Source organism: Oncorhynchus clarkii, chromosome 29, assembly GCF_045791955.1.
Source record: "Oncorhynchus clarkii lewisi isolate Uvic-CL-2024 chromosome 29, UVic_Ocla_1.0, whole genome shotgun sequence".
NCBI lineage: Eukaryota > Metazoa > Chordata > Actinopteri > Salmoniformes > Salmonidae > Oncorhynchus > Oncorhynchus clarkii.
This window is the reverse complement of record NC_092175.1, coordinates 37,951,536-37,974,826: the sequence shown is the minus strand read 5'-3', so window position 1 is coordinate 37,974,826 and position 23,291 is coordinate 37,951,536.

Below are 23,291 nucleotides of genomic sequence, written 5' to 3'. Positions count from 1 at the left end.
TTACATGTGGTTGATACCATTCCATTGAGTCCAATCCAGCCATTATTATGAGCTGTCCTCCCCTCCGCTCCCTCCTGTGGTCTACAGTATGCAGTATGTATCTCTTAGAATGACAGTTTGTCATTAGGTAAATCGAATAGTACTTATGTCATTATTTGAGGGAGCTAATCATAGGGGTAGATAGGGGTTAATCTAATGACCTACTAATCATTGTGATGCTGTCATTTATTGAAAGGTTAATTCAAGTGGTAATTATTATATCTGTCTAGAGGTGTGTACCGATATAGAGTGGTGTAGGCAATACCTGCAGATAGATAGATATCAATCCTTCATCTCCATAACACCTAATCTGATGCTAATCTAATGCTAATCTCATTGTGATCTGATGCTAATCTGATGCTAATCTGTGTGTATGTAAAATCAAATTCAATTTTATTTGTCACTTTCTCCGAATACAGCAGGTGTGCTCTTTACAGTAACATTCTTAATTACAGGCTCTTTCCCAGCAATTTAAAATCAGAAAATAAAAAAACACAATAATGATGCTACAGCTGTAAGAGCTGCAGGTGTGTTTCCAAATCATGTCCAATCAATTGAATTTACCACAGTTGGACTCCAATCAAGTTGTAGAAACATCTCAAGGATGATCAATGGAAACCAAGACGCACCTGAGCTCAATTTCAAGTCTCATAGCAAAGGGTCTGAATAGTTATGTAAATAAGGTATTTCCGTTTTTTATTTTTAATACATTTGCAAACATTTCTAAAAAACCTCTTTACACTTTGTCATTATGGGTTATTGTTTGTAGATGGCTGAGGATTTGTTATTTATTTAATGCATCTTAGAATAAGTCTGTAACGTACCAACATATGCAAACAGCCAAGGGGTCTGAGTACTTTCCTAAGGCACGGTACCTTTGTACGCCTCCTTATCTGTATACCTGCAGAAAACAAAAGTGAGCAGTTCAGTCATCTGCACCCAATACAGCTACCCTTCAACATAATCTTATTGCCTACATATTCTTATCTCTTTGTTGATTGATATCCATTGAATTGTGTCCTTTCTCTGTTTTAGAAAGATTTACACAAACACGAAAAGACAGATGGTATCATCATAAAACAATATCAATGTAGAACATGCAAGGGACAAACCTTACCTTATATTGAGTAGATCTTTACATGCTTTAGCTAAGTGCCTGCACCTGCTGTCCATCTAAATTCAAATCCAAACGTTTCAGTTGGGCAGTTAGGTTCCCCCCCCCCCCCCCCCCCCCCCCACACACACTAAGGATTTTCCTCGATGAACCCCACCTCCTATGGGGTTCTTGGAAGAACCCTTTAGAGGCCATTTTCAGAGACAAGAACTTTACGGTTCTTGTAAGAACTTTGAGGATCTTAGAAGAACCCACGTTGAACCCCTAATTCTTAGTGTGGAAAACCTCCCTGGTCTTTGTGGTTGAATCTGTGTTTTAAATGCACTGTTCGGCTGAGCGACCTTACATATACCTTACTTTACATTTTTGGGGTGTTTTCTTAAAATTGCATTGTTGGTTAAGGGCTTGTAAGTTCTACAACAGTTGTATTCGGTGTGTGTGACAAATACAATTTGATTTGATCATGTTAAACTCGTTTATTTTCTCCTGAATTTATTTAGGTTTGCCATAACAAATGGGTTGAATACATTATTGACTCGAGATGTTTCAACTTTTCATTTTTAATTTGTTTGTCTTTTGGGGTATTGTGTTTAGACCAGTGACCAAACATCTAAATGTAATCCATTTTAAATTCAGGCTGTAACAACAAAATATGGAAAAGTCAATATTCTCTGAAGGCACAGTATGTGTTCATGTCCGTGTGTTTCCTATTGAGAGGTAATCCCTGTAAACAGGAACTGTAGATGAAACAGACATACATATAGATATCATCTCCATAACTTCTCATTTAGGTCTCCATTCAATCTGTACAGCGTGACTGAAATTTAAAGACAAATGTTCCCACATTAGCAGAGACTGCCTTCACCGTAAACTCTGCATATGTCGGCTCAATGTGAAATTACCTTTACATTTCTATAGTGCAATCTGTACCGCAATCTGTACAGCAATCTGTAAGGCAATCTGTACCGTAATCTGTTCCGCAATCTGTACCACAATCTGTACCGCAATCTGTACTGCAATCTGTAATGCAATCTATAACGTAATGTGTACCGCCATCTGTACGACCATCTGTAAGGCCATCTGTAAGGCCATGTGTACCGCAATCCGTAAGGCAATCCGTAGCGCAATCTGTAAAACTTCCGCTATACAGATTGAATACAGCCCCACCAGGTAGAAAACTATCACCCATGGGGGTAGAGAATCTATCACCCACAGGGGTAGAGGACCTATCACCCACAGGGGTAGAGGACCTATCACCCACAGGGGTAGAGGACCTATCACCCACAGGGGTAGAGGACCTATCACCCACAGGGGTAGAGGAACTATCACCCACAGGGGTAGAGGAACTATCCCCCACAGGGTAGAGAAACTATCATCCACAGGGGTAGAGGACCTATCACCCACAGGGGTAGAGGACCTATCACCCACAGGGGTAGAGGAACTATCACCCACAGGGGTAGAGGAACTATCCCCCACAGGGTAGAGAAACTATCATCCACAGGGGTAGAGGAACTATCATCCACAGGGATAGAGGAACGATCACCCACAGGGGTAGAGAAACTATCCCCCACAGGGGTAGAGAAACTATCCCCCACAGGGATAGAGGAACTATCCCCCACAGGGATAGAGGAACGATCATTACACACTCACATCTTCACCCAGGGGGACACATTACAGAGATTGCGAGGAGGTAAGTGTATAAATAAGGAATTGCTCAGTAGGTGTGTGTCCTGTTTGTCTTCCTGTGTGTGTGTGTGTGTGTGTGTGTGTGTGTGTGTGTGTGTGTGTGTGTGTGTAGAAGTTTATGAGCTTTAAGTTGTAGCTACAGCGTTGAATCAGCAGTATATTGTATTTGATGTGACTCCCCTACAGAGCTCACAGCTAAATGGAAACACTAGTAATTACACTGTTTACACCATCATACTAATTATCTGCCCGTGAGAGAGTTTGGGTGTTGTCTGTCTACAGTACATATACTACCAGGATTTAGAGAGGGACAGAGAGAGAGACAGACACGGAGAGGGGAGATGGGGGGGGCAGAGAGAGAGAGAGAAAGAAGGAAGACAGAAAGAGAAAGAGAGAGAGAGAAAGGAAGAAAGAAATAGGGCGAGAGACAGCGAGACAGAGCGAGACAGATACATAGAGAGGTGGGGCAGAGAGAGCAAAAGAAAAGGGAGATTGAGAGAAAGAGAGATATATGGAGAATCTCATGGAAAATAACAGAAACAACTACAAATAAATAAAGCAGAGTATATTCAGCAGGCCAATGTTGCGGCAGGTAGCCTGGCGGTTAGAGCTCTGGGCCAGTCACCAAAATGTTTTGGCAGGTAGCCTGGCGGTTAGAGCTCTGGGCCAGTCACCAAAATGTTTTGGCAGGTAGCCTGGCGGTTAGAGCTCTGGGCCAGTAACCAAAATGTTTTGGCAGGTAGCCTGGCGGTTAGAGCTCTGGGCCAGTAACCAAAATGTTTTGGCAGGTAGCCTGGCGGTTAGAGCTCTGGGCCAGTCACCAAAATGTTTTGGCAGGTAGCCTGGCGGTTAGAGCTCTGGGCCAGTCACCAAAATGTTGCTTCTTCGGGCCGACCAGGTGAAAATTGTACCCTTGAGCAAGGCACTTCATTCTTAATTTGCTCCAGGGGCGGAGTACTACTATAGCTGACTGGGTAAAACAACATATTTTACTGCACCTATTTGGTGTATGGTTGTGTTTATATTTTGTTTAGTATATATTGTAAAAACATATACATTGCATTTGGAAAGTATTCAGCCCCCATTACTTTTCCATATTTTGCTACATTACAGCCTTATTCTAAAATGGGTTAAATCCCCCCCCCCCCGCTCCATCAATCTACACACAATATCCTATACCCTATAATGACTAAGCAAAAAAAGCTTTTTAGACATTTTTGCAAATTTATTACAAATAAAAACATTGAATATCACATTTACATAAAGTATTCAGATCCTTTACTCAGCACTTTGTTGAAGCACCTTTGGCAGCTATTAAAACATTGAGTCTTCTTGGGTATGACGCTACAAGCTTGGCATACCTGTATTTGGGAGTTTCTCCCATTCTTCTCTGAAGATCCTCTCAAGCTCTGTCAGATTGGATGGGGAGTGTCACAGCACAGCTATTTTCAGGTCTTTCCAAAGATGTTTGATTGGGTTCAAGTCCGGGCTCTGGCTGGGCCACTCAAGGACATTCAGAGACTTGTCCTGAAGCCACTCCTGCGTTGTCTTGGCTGTTTGCTGTTGGAAGGTGAACCTTTGCCCCAGTCTGACGTCCTGAGCGCTCTGTTTTCACAAAGGATCTCTTTGTACTTTGCTCCCTTCATCTTTCCCTCGATCCTGACTAGTGTCCCTGTCCCTGCCGCTGAAAAACATTCCCACAGCATGATGCTGCCACCACCATGCTTCACTGTAGGGATGGTATAAGGTTTCCTCCAGAAGTGACACTTGGCATTCAGGCCAAAGAGCTCCGTCTTGGTTTCATCAGACCAGAGAATCTTGTTTCTCATGGTCTGAGAATCCTGTAGGTGCCTTTTGGCAAACTCCAACCTGGCTGTCAGGTGCCTTTTACAGAGGAGTGGCTTCCGTCTGGCCACTCTACCATCAAAGCCTGATTGGTAGAGTGCTGCAGAGATTGTTGTCCTTCTGGAAGGTTCTCCCATCTCCACAGAGGTACTCTGGAGCTCTGTCAGAGTGACCATCGGGTTCTTGGTCACCTCCTTGACCTACCTTTCCCCAGATCTGTGCCTCGACACAATCCTGTCTCTGTGCTCTACGGACATTTCCTTCGACCTCGTGGCTTGGTTTTTGATCTGACATGCGCTGCACTATACAGTATGTAAAAAAGGTATTCCCTCACAGAGCACTGAAAAGGAACGAGTACTTTATCTTGGCACCAGAGCTCAAATGCTTGCTACTTTTTGTCCGACTGCAAAATATGACAGTGCTTTTTCAGGATTGCTTTCATTTTCTCCGAACCCTTGGTGTACTTAGTGCAAAACAATTTTGCATTGTTTTTCTTCTTTGGTTTAGTTTCTAGCAATTACTCTCTTGGTTTTCGAGACATTTTCATCATTGCAGCATTAAGAGTTTTGTACTTGTAGCCTCTGAATTTATGCATCATTTTCTTAGCAGTGCTGTCAAAATCTGACTGGTGGCTACATATTTGTTTTACCCTGCATAACTGGCTATATGGTAGACCATTCTTGAGGGGAAGAGGATGTACACTATCCGCACGTAGCAGGGTATTGCGGTCTGTGGGATTTGTGTATACTGTAAATCTTTATGTAACGCATCACTCTCCTTGATGATCCATAAGTCCAGGTAGTTTATTTTTCTCTCATCAGTCTGCATAGTGAATTTGAGATATTCAGAGTTTGGAATTAATGTATTTCCTGCCGACTTCCTTCCCAGAGTACCATAATCTACCTATCTCTTCCATAGGAGGATTTTAGAAAGTAAGGGGAGTGTCTCTGTTTTGTAAATGAGTGCTTCCTCTAATTGTCCTACATACAGGTTTGCATAGTTGGGAGCAAAAGGGGAATCCATGGCTACACTCCGAATGTGAAGGAAAAAGTCTGATGCAAAGATGAAGTAGTTATTGGATAATGCAAGAGTAGAGTTTCTCTGCTGAAGGAAGTGTTGTAGCGCTTGCAAGCCTCCAGTATGTGGAATGTTAGTCTTCAAGCTCTCCACATCAAAAGTGGCCAGCAGGGTTCCCTGTGGAATCCTTCTTAAGCCCTCTATCAATGAGATCATATGACTAGTGTCTGACATAAGATGGGAGATTTAATTGTTTAATTGGGGTAATCCACAAACTTAGAAATGTTGGCCGTCACAGAGTCAATTGCTGCTACAATGGGTCTACCTGGGGGAGGAGACACTTGTTTATTGTTTGGATAATTTAGAGACTGTATAAAAAGTTGGTATCTTAGTAAATTTCACACATATAGAAATTCACATTATTTTTGGTGATTTGTCCTGATTCCAATTAGCTGTCCATAGTGGATGTGATATTATGCTGATATTGTAGTGTAGGGTCATGATTCAGTTTGTGATAGAAGTCACCTTTAGATGGTTGTTGACAACATTTATTCACATCGTCACATTTGTTTTTTTATTTAAATTCCTTCTCCTTTGTCACATTTTTTTATGATAATCGATGGATCTGACTGTGTCCTTAATAAAAGATAAACACGAACAATACACGTAACGTGAAAACCTAATCAGCCTATTCTGGTGCAAACTAACACAGAGACAGGAACAATCACCCACCAAACACTCAAAGAATTATGGCTGCCTAAATATGGTTCCCAATCAGAGACAACGATAAACACCTGCCTCTGATTGAGAACCACTTCAGGCAACCATAGACTTTTCTAGACAACCCCACTATACCACAATCTCAATACCTACAAAAACCCCAAGACAAAACACACCACATAATTAACCCATGTCACACCCTGGCCTGACCAAAATAATAAAGAAAACACAAAATACTAAGACCAGGGCGTGACAGACAGGGTCTTTTTATTCGGATTAAATGTCAGGAATTGTGAAAAACTGAGTTTAAATGTATTTGGTTAAGATGTATGTAAAATTCCGACTTCAACTGTAGGTCCTGGATTGTAGGAAGCTTGGCCCCGGTGATGTACTGGGCCATAAGCCCTACTGCCGAGCAGTTGCCATATCGGACCATGATGCAACCGGTCAGGATGCTCTCGGGGGAACTGTAGAATTTTTGAGGGGGAAAGGTGTTGTCTTCACGACTGTCCTGGTGTGTTTGGACCATGATGGTTCGTTGGTGATGTGGACACCAAGAAACTTGAAATTCTCGGCCCGCTCCACTAAAGCCACGTTGAAGTTAACCTTTCTCGACAACATTCCTCTGAAAAGGCAGTGCGCGAAATTCAAAAATATATATTTTTAAATATGTAACTTTCACACATTAACAAGTCCAATACAGCAAATGAAAGATCTTGTTATTCTACCAATCATGTCCGATTTAAAAACTGCTTTACAGCTAAAGCACAACATATGATTATGTTAGATTCTCGCCAAGTCGAAAAAACACACAGCCATTTTTCCAGCCAAAGATAGGAGTCACAAAAAGCAGAAATATAGATCAAATTAATCACTAACGTTTGATGATCTTCATCAGATGACACTCATAGGACATCATGTTACACAATACATGTATGTTTTGTTCGATAATGTGCATATTTATTTCCAAAAATATCAGCTTACATTGGCGCCCTACGTGCAGTAATGTTTTGATTCCAAAACATCTGGTGATTTTGCTGAAATACTCATAATAAACATTGATAAAAGATACTAGTGTTATTCACAGAATTAAAGATAGACTCCTTAATGCAACCACTGTGTCAGATTTTTTTTAAACTTTACGGAAAAAGCATAATCCGAGAACGGCGCTCAGAACCCAAAACAGCCAGAGGAATATCCGCCATTTTGGAATCAACAAAGTTAGGAAACAACAACATAAATACTTACTTACCTGTGATGATCTTCATCAGAAGGCACTCCCAGGAATCCCAGTTCGACAATAAATGACTGATTTGTTCCATAAAGTTCCCTCATTTATGTCCAAATAGACACTTGTTGTTAGTGTGTTCAGCCCAGTAATTCATCTTCATGAGGCGCAGGCACTTCATCCAGACAAAAACTCGAAAAGTTCCGTTACAGTCCTTTAGAAACATGTCAAACGATGTATGGAATCAATCGTTAGGATGCTTTTAACATAAAACATCAATAATGTTCCAACCAGATAATTTTTTGTCTTCAGAAAAGCACTGGAACGAGAAGTAACTCTGTCGGGAGCGCACGTCATGAGACCAAGGCTCTCTGCCAGACTACTGACTCAGAGGTCTCATGAGCTCCTCCTTTATAGTAGAATCCTCAAACCAGTTTCTAAAGACTGTTGACATCTAGAGGAAGCCGTACGAAGTGCAACCTCATCCATATCTCAATGTGTATTCGGTAGGCCAAGCTTTGAAAAACTACAAACCTCAGATGTCCCACTGCCTAGTTGGATTTTCCTCAGGTTTTCGCCTGCCATATGAGTTCACAGATATCATTCAAACAGTTTTTAGAATCTTCAGAGTGTTTTCTATCCAATACTAATCATAATATGCATATATTAGCATTAGGGACAGAGTAGGAGGCAGTTTACTCTGGGCACGCTATTCATCCAAAAGTGAAAATGCTGCCCCCTATCCCAAAAAGGTTAATAGGGGCCTGTTTGGCCCGCCTTTTCCTGTAGTCCACGATCATCTCCTTTGTCTTGCTCACATTGAGGGAGAGGTTGTTGTCCTGGCACTACACTTCCAGGTCTCTGACCTCCCTATAGGCTGTATCATCGGTGTCGGTGATCAGGCCTACCACTGTTGTGTCATCAGCAAAGAGTTCCTTGTAACCCAGCCTCCAGTATTTATACTGCAGTAGTTTATGTGTCGGGGGGCTAGGGTCAGTTTGTTATATCTGGAGTACTTCTCCTGTCCTATTCGGTGTCCTGTGTGAATTTAAGTGTGCTCTCTCTAATTCTCTCTTTCTCTCTTTCTTTCTCTCTCTCGGAGGACCTGAGCCCTAGGACCATGCCTCAGGACTACCTGACATGATGACTCCTTGCTGTCCCCAGTCAATCTGGCTGTGCTGCTGCTCCAGTTTCAACTGTTCTGCCTTATAATTATTGGACCATGCTGGTCATTTATGAACTTTTGAACATCTTGGCCATGTTCTGTTATAATCTCCACCCGGCACAGCCAGAAGAGGACTGGCCACCCCACATAGCCTGGTTGCTCTCTAGGTTTCTTCCTAGGTTTTGGCCTTTCTAGGGAGTTTTTCCTAGCCACCGTGCTTCTACACCTGCATTGCTTGCTGTTTGGGGTTTTAGGCTGGGTTTCTGCACAGCACTTTGAGATATCAGCTGATGTACGAAGGGCTATATAAATAAATTTGATTTGAATGGGAAAGACAGCTCTTAAAAACAGACCCCTTCTGACGGGGGCAAATCGTAATGGAATCTAGTCCCCAGGAACAAACTGCTTTGAGCTCATTTCGGGGCTCATATGGACTAGTGAGCTACAGACGGGAATCAGCTATGAACCTCATTAATGAGCCACTTGTGGGGGAGGCAGACAAGACATTTGCTCCGACCACCCATCAATCTCAGCTTCCTGCACCTCTTCCGCTTATTACCTGTGGAAGATGGGGCTTCTAGCAAAGCGTGGATTTCATTGGCTATGCCAGGCGTGATTGTAGGTCTTTCTACCGAAGTCGCGATAGTGCAACCCCATAATATGTTGTACATAATTTGACTGACTGAAAGGGAAGGAATTTTGAGCTTGATGAGTCATAGGTGACTATGGTGACTAGAAAAGACGGAAGTGATGACAGTTTCAGAAATGATGAGCAAGTGTAAGCTATTTGGTTTTGATGAAGGGTTGTGCCTCTCTCTCTCTCTCTCTCTCTCTGCCTCTCTCCTCTCTGCGTCTCTCTCTCTCCTCTCTGCCTCTCTCTCTCTTCTCTGCCTCTCTCTGCCTCTCGCCGCTCTCTCTCTCTTCTCTTCCTCTCTCTCTCTCTTCTCTCTGCTCTCAATTCAAATCAATTCAATTCAAGGGGCTTTATTGGCATGGGAAACATATGTTAACATTGCCAAAGCAAGTGAGGTAGATAATATACAAAACTGAAATAAACAATACAAATGAACAGTAAACATTACACTCACAGAAGATCCAAAAGAATCAACACATTACAAATGTCATATTATGTATATATACAGTGTTGTAACAATGTACAAATGGTTAAAGTACAAAATGGAAAATAAGTAGGCATAAATATGGGTTTTATTTACAATGGTGTTTGTTCTTCACGGGTTGCCCTTTTCTTGTGGCAACAGGTCACAAATCTTACTGCTGTGATGGCACACTGTGGAATTTCACCCAGTAGATATGGGAGTTTATCAAAATTGGGTTTGTTTTCAAATTCTTTGTGGATCTGTGTAATCTGAGGGAAATATGTGTCTCTAATATATTGGGAAGGAGGTTAGGAAGTGCAGTTCAGTTCCCACCTCGTTTTGTGTGCAGTGTGCACATAGCCTGTCTTCTCTTGTGAGCCATGTCTGCCTACGGCGGCCTATCTCAATAGCAAGGCTATGCTCGCTGATTGTGTATATAGTTAAAGGTTTCCTTAAGTTTTGGTCAGTCACAGTGGTCAGGTATTCTGCCACTGTGTACTCTCTGTTTACGGCCAAAAAGCATTCTGGTTTGCTCCATTTTTTTGTTAATTCTTTCCAATGTGTCAAGTAATTATGTTTTTGTTTTCTCTTGATTTGTTTGGGTCTAATGTGTTGCTGTCCTGGGGCTCTGTGGGGTGTGTTTGTGATTGTGAACAGAGCCCTAGCACCAGCTTGCTCAGGGGACTGTTGGTGTTGGTGATGGCTTTGTTATGGAAGGTTTGGGAATCGCTTCCTTTTACGTGGTTGTAGAATTTAACGTCTCTTTTCTGGATTTTGATCATTAGCGGGTATCGGCCTAATTCTGCTCTGCATGCATTATTTGGTGTTCTACGTAGTACACAGAGGATATTTTTGCAGAGTCTCAATTTGATGTTTGCCCCATTTGTGAATCTTTGTTGGTGAGCGGACCCCAGACCTCACAACTATGAAGGGCAATGGGCTCAATGACCGATGCAAGTATTTTTAGCCAGATCCTAATTGGTATGTTGAATTTTATGTTTCTTTTGATGGCATAGAAGGCCCTTCTTGCCTTGTCTCTCAGATCGTCCACAGCTTTGTGGAAGTTACCTGTGGCGCTGATGTTTAGGCCAAGGTACGTATTGTTTTTTGTGTGCTTAGGGCAACAGTGTCTAGATGGAATTTGTATTTGTGGTCCTGGCGACTGGACCTTTTTTGGAACACCATTATTTTGGTCTTACTGAGATTTACTGTCAGGGCCCAGGTCTGGCAGAATCTGTGCAGAATATCTCTCTCTCTCTCTCCTCTCTCCTCTCTCCAGACAGGTATATGTCATGGGAGCTGTCTTCACCCTACAGCAGTGTTATTCTTCTCTTTCTTCAATTCTCTCTCCCTTGTTCCCTTCTCTCGCTATGCTTTAAATGCAAATCTGGAACATTGTAGATTCATGAAATAATGTTCTGAAAAAATTACATTACTTGGGTGTAGGACAGGCACACACACACACACACACACACACGCACACATGCACAACACGCACACTGTCCTCGTTGTTTCCTTTGTATAGTTTGTTTGTTTCTGTGATGAGTTATTCTCTATGTGCATGTGTGTGTGTATATGTGTGTGTGTGCGCCCTTCAAAAGTCAGGCAGGCTTGTCTCCTGAGACAAATTCGCAGGACTAAAATCACCTGTCTTGAATATAGTGCCTCTAGCACTCTGATCTGCCCCTCTATCAGTCTGTTCTGTCCCTCTATCACTCTGATCTGCCCCTCTATCACTCTGTTTTTCTCTCTCTCTCAGCACCCCTCTGAAACGCTTTCAACACCTTGTAGAGTCCATGCCCCGACTAATTTAGGCTATTGAGGCGTCCCCTTTAGCCTAGTGGTTAGAGCGTTGGGTCAATAACTGGAAGTTCGCTGGATCGAATCCCCGAGCTGACGAGGTAAAAATCAGTCATTCTGCCCCTGAGCAGGGCAGTTAACCCACTGTTTCCCGGGCGCCGAAGATGTGGATGTTGATTAAGGCAGCCCTCGCACCTCTCTGATTCAGAGGGTGGTTCGGTTAAATGCGGAAGACACATTTCAGTTGAATACATTCAGTTGGACAACTGACTAGGTATCCCCCTTTCCTTATTCTGAGTGCAAAAGGGGGTGTAACTCTGTATTAGTAAGATGCTCCTAATGTTTTGTACACTTAGTGTATACATTAAAGAGGGTGGGGCTCAAGCTGCATCCCTGTCTCACCCCACAGCCCTTGGAAATAAATCAGCATGTTTTTTTATTAAAATTTTAACTGCACACTTGTTGTTTGTATAAATGGATTTTATAATGTTGTATGTTTTTCCCCCAACACCGCTTTCCATCAATTTATATAGCAGAGTCTCGTGCAAATTGAGTCAGAAGCTTTTTTGAAATCAACGAAGAAGACTACGTTTTTGTTTTTGTTTCCAATAGAATGTTATTTGTCACATGCGCCAAATACAACAAGTGTAGATTTTGCCGTGAAATACGTACTTACGAGCCCTTTACCAACTAGAAAACAAGAAAATAGAGTAGCACAATACTGTCAATTAGGTCACCACTGGTTATGTTATATACTGCCATGCTTGCATTGTTCTGTCTCTCGCACATCCTGGACAAGTATATTTGATTTTTGTTGGGTGTGTATTTTGCAGATTGCTTTGGTGTAGACTACTGCCATTTGATTCGAGAGCTTGAACCTATGTCCTGGGCATTCATTTATTCATGATCTATTGAGGTAATTACATTGGTGTCAGAAGTAAAAAATCAAATTGAGCTAGCTAGCTAGCTAGCTGACTAACGTGTGTGGTGGATTTAGCGTAGCAGAGAAAAAGGACTGAATATGCTTTGTGGTAGTCTGAGAGTGAAGGGGGAGGCGAGGGAGCGAAGGAGGTGCGTGTGCTCCGAAATCAGAGGATCTGGCTGAGGCGTTCGTGAGGACATCGGGGCACAAAGCACGTTTGAGTGAGACTGCTAGCCGAATGGCGGCTGAAGCGGGCATGGGTGCATCTTCCTCTGTTCTTCGCCTGGATTCTGCTGGGCGGACCGAATGTGTGATGTTGACAGTGCATGCTGGGCCGCAGGGTGTAAACAAACACGGGGGACCCCAGTCCCAAAAAGCATCCATATCTGTTAAGACCCCGGAGTACTCAGGTGAGGCGGATTGGGAAGCTTTTCATGCCCAGTTTGAACTGTTATCTCATTCAGGGGAGTGGTCTGATGAAGACAAGGCACTTCAGCTTTGTGCCTCACGGACGATGCTTTGTTCTGTTTGATATTGATTAGCCTGGAGGACAGACGTGATTATGGGACTTTAGTTGGAGCACTGATTAGACGCTTTGGACATTGTGTACAGCCCGGGCTGCTGCGCCCCAAGCTGAGTAATAGACGCAGGCAGCCTGGGGAGCCACTACGGGCGCTAGCTTAATTACATTGCGAGCCTCAGCAGGCATACGCTTACATGCCCCCACTCCGTGCAGAGCGAGCTGGTACGTGACCAGTTCATACAAGCGCTCTCTCTTCTACGGAGCTTCGCACTCAGACCCAGATGGCTCATCCCGAGTCATTTCAGAAAGACTTGGAGATGACTTTGGAGAGGGAGATTGTGTGGGCTGGGGCTTCAGTGGGGGCTTCAGCTGGGGCTTCAGTGGGGGTGTGTGGAGATACACCTACTGTGTGGGCTGTGATGCACAGCAGCCCAGAGATGGGGAAGCCTGCAAGGGTGGTTGAAATTACTGAACTAGTTTGTGCTGTAACACGACAGACAGCACGCAACACACAGACAGCACTCAACACACAGACAGCACTCAACACACAGACAGCACTCAACACACAGACAGCACTCCACACACAGACAGCACTCAACACACAGACATCACTCAACACACAGACAGCACTCAACACACAGACAGCACTCAACACACAGACAGCACTCCACACACAGACAGCACTCAACACACAGACAGCACTCAACACACAGACATCACTCAACACACAGACAGCACTCAACACACAGACAGCACTCAACACACAGACAGCACTCCACACACAGACAGCACTCAACACACAGACAGCACTCAACACAAAAACAGCACTCCACACACAGACAGCACTCCACACACAGACAGCACTCAACACACAGACAGCACTCAACACACAGACAGCACTCAACACACAGACAGCACTCAACACACAGACAGCACTCCACACACAGACAGCACTCAACACACAGACAGCACTCAACACGCAGACAGCACTCCACACGCAGACAGCACTCCACACGCATACAGCACTCCACACACAGACAGCACTCCACACACAGACAGCACTCCACACACAGACAGCACTCTACACACAGACAGCACGCAACACACACTCTGGCCCCATGGTCTGCTGGGGTTGTGGCCAGCTAGGCCACTGGGTGGGGCACTGCAGGCTCTTGGAGAGGATGGGGGAGGTGATGTACCGGATTCAGCTGCCTTCCAGAGGGAGAAAGGTTTCACTGACCGGGACAGGTCAGTCCCACACAGAGAGGCCATTTCTCCTCCACAAACAGCTGGCCTATTTAATTCACCACTTTACAAGCTAGCCAGCTAACTCTTTGAAATAAACATGATTTTTTAAATTATGGGATATGCCAAATAGTGCTACAGACCCATCCTGACTGGCAATTAGCTAACTGTGACCTTTATTTTGGTATTACAGTGTGTAGTCAATTGAAGGGACTAGCCTGTGTTTCATGAAGCCATTAGAAGACTGTTGCTGACTGAGAGGGGGTATGTATAAATTATTTATAATAGATTATGTATAATAAATCTTGGTGATTCAATAGCCTCGTTAATCATTAAATGACTTTTAACACACTATGTTGTGCTCAGTCTGGCAGTAATCCAGAACTATCAGAAGTAGAGGATCTCTCTTTCAGTTGCTGTAGACAACAACTGCATCTAAGTTGTCATTCTACATCATAATGATTATTATGTCTGCATAGAATTTTGTCTTCATTTTGCCAGATTAGCTCATGTTTATTTCTTAAGATTAACTCATGTTTATTTCTTAAGATTAACTCATGTTTATTTCTTAAGATTAACTCATGTTTATTTCTTCAGATTAACTCATGTTTATTTTTTAAGATTAACTCATGTTTATTTCTTAAGATTAACTCATGTTTATTTCTTAAGATTAACTCATGTTTATTTCTTAAGATTAACTCATGTTTATTTCTTAAGATTAACTCATGTTTATTTCTTCAGATTAACTCATGTTTATTTCTTCAGATTAACTCATGTTTATTTCTTAAGATTAACTCATGTTTTTGCTCTTTTTTTTCTTATTCTCTGAAACCAGTCAGCCAACAACCTATACTGTAATTGTGGTACTGTCACGTTCTGCCCTTAGTTCCTTCGTTTTGTCTTTGTTTTAGTATGGTCAGGGCGTGAGTTGGGGTGGGCAGTCTATGTTTGTTTTTCTATGTTGTATGTTGAGTTTGGCCTGGTATGGTTCTCAATCAGAGGCAGGTGTCGTTAGTTGTCTCTGATTGAGAATCATAATTAGGCAGCCTTTTCCCACCTGTGTTTGGTGGGTGATTGTTTTCTGTGTCTGTGTCTTCCACACGGAACTGTTTCGGTCTTCCTTTCTGTCTTTCTCTTTGTTATTTGTGTAGTGTTCAGTTTGTATTATTAAAATGGACACATACCACGCTACAAATTGGTCCGACCTCTCTTACTCCTCATCAGAGGAAGACGAATATCATTACAGGTACGTAGCCCAGCGGCTAAGGAGTTGAACCTGTGGCGGAATTGGACCTGTGGCTGAAAGGTGGCCGGTTTGAGTCCCAGGCCTGGTGCTGGAAAAAAAAAATGGGTGAAATTGATCTGGATTCACCTCCTTGAAACATTCCCCATAGCATGGGCCCTTGAACAAGGCCCTTAACCCCAAAACAAGCCTTTCGTCCAGGGGTGATGAATTGAACCTGTGCTCGTCTCAACTGTATATGTGAGGTCTGCTGTTTGGGGGTTTGAGATCGGAGCAGAACACACATTTTCCTTGTTCACTGTAACCAAAATTAACCAAGTTGTATTGTATTGTAAAGAAGTCAGCCAGAGTTGATGTGGGCCATCATTCATACAAAGAGATGCCTCCCTGACCACCGGTGTGCATTTCCAAACTATGCTCTCATATAATGACAATACATTCTAAAAGCTATGCTGGTATTATTTTGTCCATTATTGAATTGTTTATTAAATGAAAACATTAGGAACACCTGCTCTTTCCATTACATAAATTGACCAGGTGAATCCAGGTGAAAGCTATGATCCCTTATTGATGTCATTTCTTAAATCCACTTCAATCAGTATAGATGAAGGAGAGGAGACGGGTTAAAGAAGGATTTTTAAGCCTTGAGACAACTGAGACATGGATTGCGTACAGTGCCTTGCGAAAGTATTCGGCCCCCTTGAACTTTGCGACCTTTTGCCACATTTCAGGCTTCAAACATAAAGATATAAAACTGTATTTTTTTGTAAAGAATCAACAACAAGTGGGACACAATCATGAAGTGGAACGACATTTATTGGATATTTCAAACTTTTTTAACAAATCAAAAACTGAAAAATTGGGCGTGCAAAATTATTCAGCCCCTTTACTTTCAGTGCAGCAAACTCTCTCCAGAAGTTCAGTGAGGATCTCTGAATGATCCAATGTTGACCTAAATGACTAATGATGATAAATACAATCCACCTGTGTGTGATCATTCTCCGTATAAATGCACCTGCACTGTGATAGTCTCAGAGGTCCGTTAAAAGCGCAGAGAGTATCATGAAGAACAAGGAACACACCAGGCAGGTCCGAGATACTGTTGTGAAGAAGTTAAAAGCCGGATTTGGATACAAAAAGATTTCCCAAGCTTTAAACATCCCAAGGAGCACTGTGCAAGCGATAATATTTAAATGGAAGGAGTATCAGACCACTGCAAATCTACCAAGACCTGGCCGTCCCTCTAAACTTTCAGCTCATACAAGGAGAAGACTGATCAGAGATGCAGCCAAGAGGCCCATGATCACTCTGGATGAACTGCAGAGATCTACAGCTGAGGTGGGAGACTCTGTCCATAGGACAACAATCAGTCGTATATTGCACAAATCTGGCCTTTATGGAAGAGTGGCAAGAAGAAAGCCATTTCTTAAAGATATCCATAAAAAGTGTTGTTTAAAGTTTGCCACAAGCCACCTGGGAGACACACCAAACATGTGGAAGAAGGTGCTCTGGTCAGATGAAACCAAAATTGAACTTTTTGGCAACAATGCAAAACGTTATGTTTGGCGTAAAAGCAACACAGCTGAACACATCATCCCCACTGTCAAACATGGTGGTGGCAGCATCATGGTTTGGGCCTGCTTTTCTTCAGCGGGGACAGGGAAGATGGTTAAAATTGATGGGAAGATGGATGGAGCCAAATACAGGACCATTCTGGAAGAAAACCTGATGGAGTCTGCAAAAGACCTGAGACTGGGACGGAGATTTGTCTTCCAACAAGACAATGATCCAAAACATAAAGCAAAATCTACAATGGAATGGTTCAAAAATAAACATATCCAGGTGTTAGAATGGCCAAGTCAAAGTCCAGACCTGAATCCAATCGAGAATCTGTGGAAAGAACTGAAAACTGCTGTTCACAAATGCTCTCCATCCAACCTCACTGAGCTCGAGCTGTTTTGCAAGGAGGAATGGGAAAAAATGTCAGTCTCTCGATGTGCAAAACTGATAGAGACATACCCCAAGCGACTTACAGCTGTAATCGCAGCAAAAGGTGGCGCTACAAAGTATTAACTTAAGGGGGCTGAATAATTTTGCTCGCCCAATTTTTCAGTTTTTGATTTGTTAAAAAAGTTTGAAATATCCAATAAATGTCGTTCCACTTCATGATTGTGTCCCACTTGTTGTTGATTCTTCACAAAAAAATACAGTTTTATATCTTTATGTTTGAAGCCTGAAATGTGGCAAAAGGTCGCAAAGTTCAAGGGGGCCGAATACTTTCGCAAGGCACTGTATGTGTGCCATTCAGAGGGTAAATGGGAAAGAGAAAATATTGAAGTGCCTCTGAACAGGTTATGGTAGTAGGTGCCAGGTGCACCGGTTTGAGTGTGTCAAGAACTGCAACGCTGCTGGGTTTTTCAGACTTTCACACTCACCTGTGTGTCTCAAGAATGGTACACCACCCAAAGGACATCCAGCCAACTTGACACAACAGTGGGACGCATTGGAGTCAACATGGGCCAGCATCCCTGTGGAAAACTTTGACTCCTTGTAGAGACAACATGGGCCAGCATCCCTGTGGAACGCTTCGACTCCTTGTAGAGTCAACATGGGCCAGCATCCCTGTGGAAAACTTTGACTCCTTGTAGAGACAACATGGGCCAGCATCCCTGTGGAACGCTTCGACTCCTTGTAGAGTCAACATGGGCCAGCATCCCTGTGGAACGCTTCGACTCCTTGTAGAGACAACATGGGCCAGCATCCCTGTGGAACGCTTCGACTCCTTGTAGAGTAAACATGGGCCAGCATCCCTGTGGAACGCTTCGACTCCTTGTAGAGACAACATGGGCCAGCATCCCTGTGGAACGCTTCGACTCCTTGTAGAGACAACATGGGCCAGCATCCCTGTGGAACGCTTCGACTCCTTGTAGAGTAAACATGGACCAGCATCCCTGTGGAACGCTTCGACTCCTTGTAGAGTAAACATGGGCCAGCATCCCTGTGGAAAACTTTGACTCCTTGTAGAGTAAACATGGGCCAGCATCCCTGTGGAACGCTTCGACTCCTTGTAGAGTAAACATGGGCCAGCATCCCTGTGGAACGCTTCGACTCCTTGTAGAGTAAACATGGGCCAGCATCCCTGTGGAACGCTTCGACTCCTTGTAGAGACAACATGGGCCAGCATCCCTGTGGAACGCTTCGACTCCTTGTAGAGTAAACATGGGCCAGCATCCCTGTGGAACGCTTCGACTCCTTGTAGAGTAAACATGGGCCAGCATCCCTGTGGAACGCTTCGACTCCTTGTAGAGTAAACATGGGCCAGCATCCCTGTGGAACGCTTCGACTCCTTGTAGAGTAAACATGGGCCAGCATCCCTGTGGAACGCTTCGACTCCTTGTAGAGTAAACATGGGCCAGCATCCCTGTGGAACGCTTCGACTCCTTGTAGAGTAAACATGGGCCAGCATCCCTGTGGAACGCTTCGACTCCTTGTAGAGTAAACATGGGCCAGCATCCCTGTGGAACGCTTCGACTCCTTGTAGAGTAAACATGGGCCAGCATCCCTGTGGAACGCTTCGACTCCTTGTAGAGTAAACATGGGCCAGCATCCCTGTGGAACGCTTCGACTCCTTGTAGAGTAAACATGGGCCAGCATCCCTGTGGAACGCTTCGACTCCTTGTAGAGTAAACATGGGCCAGCATCCCTGTGGAACGCTTCGACTCCTTGTAGAGTCAACATGGGCCAGCATCCCTGTGGAACGCTTCGACTCCTTGTAGAGTAAACATGGGCCAGCATCCCTGTGGAACGCTTCGACTCCTTGTAGAGTCAACATGTGCCAGCATCCCTGTGGAACGCTTCGACTCCTTGTAGAGTAAACATGGGCCAGCATCCCTGTGGAACGCTTCGACTCCTTGTAGAGTCAACAAGGGCCAGCATCCCTGTGGAACGCTTCGACTCCTTGTAGAGTAAACATGGGCCAGCATCCCTGTGGAACGCTTCGACTCCTTGTAGAGTAAACATGGGCCAACATCCCTGTGGAACGCTTCGACTCCTTGTAGAGTCAGCATGGGCCAGCATCCCTGTGGAACGCTTCGACTCCTTGTAGAGTAAACATGGGCCAGCATCCCTGTGGAACGCTTCGACTCCTTGTAGAGACAACATGGGCCAGCATCCCTGTGTAACGCTTCGACTCCTTGTAGAGTCCATGCCCTGACAAAGTGAAGCTGTTCTGAAAGCAAAAGGGGTTGCAACTCAATGTTAAATATATTTTTTTTAATAAAAATAATTAGGAAGGTGTTCCTAATATTTTGCACACTCAGTGTATATTCTTTGCAAAAAATATTACTATTTAATAGTAGTAGCCATAATTCATTAATGACACCATGCAGGGTTCTATATGGAACCCTTTGGTTCAGTGATCTGATCAAAGAACCCTATAAACGGGTCTATATAGAACCTTTAGGAGTTCCATATATGAAGCAAGCAATAAAAACGTTTTTGGTTCTATAAGGAACCTTTTTTTCCTAAGAGTGTATACGGGCAACTCAAAATATGTGTTATTCTGATCTTTTGAAGTAGCCTACATTTTCAATATTGCAAAAATATATATATTTTTTTCTGTTGTCCTATAATATATTTGTTTATTAGACTGTTAAAAATGTAGGGGAAAAGGCAGACATTTTATATATACATATTAAATGTAGTGGGAAAGGGAGACATTTTATAGACAGTAAACATTGTAGTTCTGTGGTCCAAATGTCATAATCATAAACAGGAACTTTTTCAGACATTTTCCATTGGTAGGTCTACAGTACCCATGTGCTAATGTCTCTCCTCACTCAGAAAGCCTTCTCACTGATGTCAATGAAATGCGCAATCGAAAGCCATACCAAAGCTAATGAATGCACAATCGAAAGCCATACCAAAGCTAATAATTGTGAGTTGATTGAATTTGAATGATGTGATTAATGATAATGATGATGGTGAGAGCCCAGTAACGGATGGACTGAGATCTCTTTAAGCTATTATTAATTTCTGTCTCTAAAGTCACAACTTTTCCATTTCTATAGTCATGTTACAGTCTTTACAAAAATGTCGGCCTTTTACCAGTTACAATTTCCCCCGCCATTAACTGTTTATTTTCATAACTGATAAATAGTTGGTATGCTACACTGCTCAAAAAAATAAAGGGAACACAGAAACAACACAATGTAACTCCAAGTCAATCACACTTCTGTGAAATCAAACTGTCCACTTAGGAAGCAGCACTGATTGACAATAAATTTCACATACTGTTGTGCAAATGGAATAGACAACAGGTGGAAATTATAGGCAATTAGGAATACACTCCCAATAAAGGAGTGGTTCTGCAGGTGGGGACCACAGACCACTTCTCAGTTCTTATGCTTCCTGGCTGATGTTTTGGTCACTTTTGAATGCTGGAGGTGCTTTCACTCTAGTGGTAGCATGAGACGGAGTCTACAACCCACACAAGTGGCTCAGGTAGTGCAGCTCATCCTGGATGGCACATCAATGCGATTTTGTTGTCAGCACATTCAACTATGTAAAGAAAAAAGTATTTAATAAGAATATTTCATTCATTCAGATCTAGGATGTGTTATTTTAGTGTTCCCTTAATTTTTTTGGAGCAGTGTATATAGCCTATATATATAATTTTGCTCATTGTGAAGATGCTTATTTTATGCCATAGCCTAAAGAACAGATACATGATTTAATGAAAAGCAGCAAATAGACAAAACATTGTTTCACATTCTTTAATAAAAGATTGAGAAACAGAAACAGGCAATAGGCTACAGCTCGATTCACAGCTTCCCGCCCAAGTAAAGGGAAAGGTAACATATTTCAATGTATTGTACAAACCGCGTTTGTTGAGTGCGCAGGAGTGTCTGTTTCCAGCGTACCTTTGCTGATGCGTTTTGCTTGACAAAAAGAAACGAAAGCCTGTACATGTCACAGAGTTATCACAGTTATATTTGGAGTTAGAAAACTCTGTCAGCCTCTTTTAGAGAGAAAGTGAGAGAGAGGGTATCATTCTCTGAGTGAACTTCCTTTCTTAATCCATTCACTTTCTTCTTAGAAATAATAAGATAACAAAGATTCTCTTTTCTTCTCTTCTGACTAATTAGAATCTCTCTCTCTTTTATCCTCGCTGTCCAATTTAGCTTGGACTCTCTTTCTTTCTCTCTCGCTCTATTTCTCATTGTTCTCTCTCAATTTCCCTATATCTCCCTCTATCCCTCCCTCCCTCCCATCCTCCCTCCCCTGTCTCTCTCTCTAATTCATCATGGACTCAGACCTAATGATTATGCCCTAATCAGGCATTCCATTTCACTTACCAACTAATGAAAAGTCTAAATCATTCAGGGGCTCTCTTCTTCTCCTCCCATTTCTCCGTCACTCACATCTCTCCAGAAAAGCTAGATAACTCCAGCACAAAGCTCTCTCTCTTTTCTCTCTCTCCCTCCATTTCACTCGTTCTCTCCCTCTGCTTCTCTCCTTCCACTTCTCTCTCTCTCTCTTTGTTGTGCACACGTACAGTGAAATACCTGTCTTGCCAGCTCTAAACCCAACAAGGCAGTAATCAATATCAATGTAGTACTAAAAACAACATAACGTAGAACAAAAACACACAAGAAATTTAAATAAGAAATAAGAAGAACGTGACAAAGTTTGTAAGGTTTTTTAATGCTGGTGGTTGTATTAATTTGGTATCTAACGTCTATCGCATCCCACAACTGTCCCAGACTATGTTCGGAATATTCTTTTCTCACACAGAATAGAATAGGTCAAATGTTGTACTATGGGGACGATACATTAACATAGGCTAGTGCTTTTTGCTGTTCGTTAAGCCTACTCATCTTGTTGGCTGACGAAAAGTAAATGTGCACAGTCCCCGATGTATCGGTCTTCACTTGTAGCCTGTGAGAAAGACCTGACCACTTGAGGGAGAGCCATGTGAATGAGAGGTGATTCAGCACGCAGCCGGGAGAAGGGAATTATAATTACTATATTCAGCCCAAGGACACAACGGCCACTGGCCATAAAAGGCATGGATTTCTTTAGGGGCATTATGGCCATACAAAGGGGATGCCCCCGAGAAATTCACAATTTGCTTGTCAAATTGTGAACGAGAGAATGATGTAGTGTGAACAGCTTGTGCAAAAATCTAAGCAGAGCTCATGCCTTTCACACAACTTTTTTTAAATAATCATTAGTCATGCAGCCTTAGAATGTATTAAAAATCTAAACATATTGCCCAACATTTGTTGAACAACTAAAGTTACATATATATAACCCTAAATTAAACATATAGGAGTACCTATTTATTTGCTAACCACTCAACACAGAATAGCTGCATGTGCGCACTACCTGAAATCGTTTGGAGAAAATATCCTTTCTATTTTATTCAGCTATGTTCAATTACTCAGCTATGTTCCATCAGAGCGCGACGTTTGTTGAATGCTGAACGAGAGATCTCAATGTATTGTTTTTGTAAAGTTGTACAGTGTTTCCTTGCAAAGTTTGATATATATACTTTTAGATTTTGTATCCCACAATGCAGATAGACTCAGTTGCTGTGACTACCACCATCTGTCCCGGAATCCTGCCAGACCAAAAAGTCTGAAG